Source organism: Sciurus carolinensis, chromosome 7 (assembly GCF_902686445.1).
Source record: "Sciurus carolinensis chromosome 7, mSciCar1.2, whole genome shotgun sequence".
NCBI lineage: Eukaryota > Metazoa > Chordata > Mammalia > Rodentia > Sciuridae > Sciurus > Sciurus carolinensis.
Genome location: NC_062219.1, coordinates 49,322,169 through 49,326,311, shown reverse-complemented (window position 1 = coordinate 49,326,311; position 4,143 = coordinate 49,322,169).

Genomic DNA, 4,143 nt, shown 5'->3' with positions numbered 1-4,143 from the left:
CCCAGTTGCTCCAGAACCCTGGAGTTAAGAAGGGGAGGCATTGAGAGACTCGGACTGAAATAGAGCCACGGGTGAGTCTGCCCACTGGGTAAAGCTCGGTCCGGGTGGCAGGCCCAGATAGAGGTGGCTTATCGGAGCCGGGCAGGGCAGCTAGAGTCATCCACAGGCAGCCCTGCGCACTCCGGCGGTGGGCCCCGCCCACACAGCCAGCTTCTCCAGGTTCTCGGAACGGAACTGGCCCGCTAGTGAGAGCCTTTCTGACCAGAACAAGTTCCGAGTCCCGGAGCCACTGCAGCGCAGTGTACTCCTGCAACGAACCAGCGGAGAGCCGCGATCCGCAAACAGCCTCTGGGATTAGGGCAGGGCAGCCGGAGACCTCTTCAGGCGGCTCTGCCCACTCCGGCTGCAGGCTCTCTTCACGGGGCGATCCAAGATGGCGGCCTAGAGGGAGACTGCACCCCTTGTCGCTCCAGAACCCAGGAGTTAAGAAGGGGAGGCATTGAGAGACTCGGACTGAAATAGAGCCACAGGTGAGTCTGCCCACTGGGTAAAGCTCGGCCTGGGTGGCAGGCCCAGATAGAGGTGGCTTATTGGAGCCGGGCAGGGCAGCTAGAGTCTTCCCAAGGTAGCCTTCCACACTCCGGCAGTGGGCTCCTCCCACAGGGCCAGCTGCACGGCGCAGGCCCACAGTGAGAGCATTTCCACACAGAGCCAGTTCCAAACCCTGGAACCAGTAGGGGGCTAGGGGCAGTTTTCTTCGGATGAGCTGCTTTATCAGATTCCTCCAAGACATCAGGCTACTGAAGGCTGGGAGGTGATACACTGGAAATCTACCGGGACACTATAAGCCAGTAGCGGAAAACTGCAATATCTCAGGGTCCCACTGACAACTGACCAATATGAGAAAACAAGGGAAGAAAATGTCCCAAACAAACCTAGATACTACATCAATAAAACCCAATGACAGCACAGCAGAAGAAATGTCAGAAAGGGAGTTCAGAATGTACGTAATTAAAACGATCAGGGAAGCTAATGAGGAGATGAAAGAGCAAATGCAGGCATTGAAGGAGGAGATGAAAGAGCAAATGCAGGCATTAAATGATCGCACCAATCAACAGTTAAAAGACCAAATACGGGAAGCAAGAGATCATTTCAATAAAGAGTTAGAGATACTGAAAAAAAAAACAAACTGAAATACTTGAAATGAAGGAAACAATAAACCAAGTTAAAAACTCAATAGAAAGCATAACCAATAGGATAGAACACCTGGAAGACAGAACCTCAGACATTGAAGACAAATTATTTCATCTTGAAAGCAAAGTTGGCCAAACAGAAAAGATGGTAAGAAATCATGAACAGAATCTACAAGAATTATGGGATATCATGAAAAGGCCAAATTTAAGAATTATTGGGATTGAGGAAGGCTTAGAGAAACAAACCAAAGGAATGAACAATCTATTCAATGAAATAATAACAGAAACTTTCCCAAATCTGAAGAATGAAATGGAAAACCAAGTACAAGAGGCTTATAGAACTCCAAACATACAAAATTACAACAGACCCACACCAAGGCACATTATAATGAAAATACCTAACATACAAAATAAAGACAGAATTTTAAAGACCGCGAGAGAAAAGAATCAAATTACATTCAGAGGGAAACCAATAAGAATATCAGCAGATTTTTCAATCCAGACCCTAAAAGCTAGAAGGGCCTGGAACAACATATACCAAGCCCTGAAAGAAAATGGATGCCAACCAAGAATCTTATACCCAGCAAAACTTACCTTCAAATTTGAGGATGAAATAAGATCCTTCCATGATAAACAAAAGCTAAAGGAATTTACAAAAAGAAAGCCGGCATTACAGAACATTCTCAGCAAAATATTCCATGATGAAGAGATGAAAAACAACGATGCAAATCAGCAACAGGAGGCGCTAGCCTAAAGGAATAGCCAAATAAAGGAGAAACCAAATCATGTCAAAAACAAATATGAGTCAATTGACTGGGAATACAAATCATATCACAATAATAACCCTGAATGTTAATGGCCTGAATTCATCAATCAAAAGACACAGACTGGCAGATTGGATTAAAAAGAAAAATCCAACAATATGCTGCCTGCAAGAGACTCACCTCATAGAAAGAGACACCCATACACTAAAGGTGAAAGGATGGGGAAAAACATACCATGCACACAGACACAGCAAAAAAGCTGGAGTATCCATCCTCATCTCAGATAATGTAGACTTCAAACCAAAACTAATCAGAAGGGATAAAGAAGGACATTACATGCTGCTTAAGGGAAGCATAAATCACCAAGACGTAACAATCATAAATATCTATGCCCCGAACATTGGCTCATCCATGTACGTCAAACAAATCCTTCTCAATTACAGAATTCAAATAGACCACAACACAATACTAGGCGATTTTAACACACCTCTCTCACCACTGGATAGATCTTCCAAACAAAAATTGAATAAAGAAACTATAGATCTCAACAACACAATCAGCAATTTAGACTTAACGGACATATATAGAATATACCATCCAACAAAGAACGAATACACTTTCTTCTCAGCAGCACATGGATCCTTCTCTAAAATAGACCATATTTTATGCCACAAAGCTACTGTTAGCAAATACAAGAAGATAGAGATACTACCTTGTATTCTATCAGATCATAATGGATTGAAATTAGAAATAAATGACAGAATAAAAAACAGAAACTTCTCCAATACCTGGAGACTAAATAATACACTATTATATGATGAATGGATAACAGAAGACATCAGGAGGGAAATAAAAAAATTCTTAGAAGTAAACGAGAACAAAGACACATTATATCAAAATCTCTGGACACTATGAAAGCAGTACTTAGAGGAAGATTTATTTCATGGGGTGCTTTCAAAAAAGAAGTAGAAATCAACAAATAAACGACTTAACACTACAGCTCAAAGCACTAGAAAAAGAAGAGCAGACCAATACCAAAAGTAGTAGAAGACAGGAAATAGTTAAAATCAGAGCCGAAATCAACGAAATCAAAACAAAAGAAACAATCGGAAAAATTAACAAAATAAATAGTTGGTTCTTTGAAAAAATAAATAAAATTGATAAACCCTTAGCCACACTAACAAAGAGAAAGAGGGAGAAAACTCAAATTACTAAAATTCGGAATGAACAAGGAAACATCACAACAGACACGAGTGAAATACAAAACATAATTAGAAGCTATTTCGAAAATCTATACTCCAACAAAACAGAAAACCTCGAAGACATCAACAAATTTCTAGAGACATATGAACTACCTAAACTGAAGGAGGAGGACATACACAACTTAAATAAACCAATTTCAAGCAATGAAATAGAAGAGGTCATCAAAAGCCTACCAACAAAGAAAAGTCCAGGACCAGATGGGTTCTCAGCCGAGTTCTACAAAACCTTTAAAGAAGAGCTCATTCCAATACTTCTCAAACTATTTCATGAAATAGAAGAGGGGGGAACCCTCCCAAACTCGTTCTATGAAGCCAATATCACCCTGATACCTAAACCAGACAGAGACGCATCGAGGAAAGAAAATTTCAGACCAATATCCTTAATGAATATCGATGCAAAAATTCTCAACAAAATTTTAGCAAATCACATACAAATATATATTAAAAAGATAGTGCACCACGATCAAGTGGGTTTTATCCCAGGGATGCAAGGTTGGTTCAACATTCGGAAATCAATAAATGTCATTCACCATATCAACAGACTTAAAGTTAAGAATCACATGATTATTTCAATAGATGCAGAAAAAGCATTCGATAAAATACAGCATCCCTTCATGCTCAAAACACTAGAAAAAATTGGGGTAGTGGGAACATTCCTAAACATTATAAAGGCAATCTACGCTAAGCCCATGGCTAATATCATTCTAAATGGTGAAAAACTGAAAGCGTTCCCCCTAAAAACTGGAACAAGGCAGGGATGCCCTCTTTCACCACTTCTATTCAACATCGTCCTTGAGACTCTAGCCAGAGCAATTAGACAAACCAAAGAAATTAAAGGGATACGAATAGGAAAAGAAGAACTCAAACTATCCCTGTTCGCTGATGACATGATTATATATTTAGAGGAACCTGGAAATTCCACCA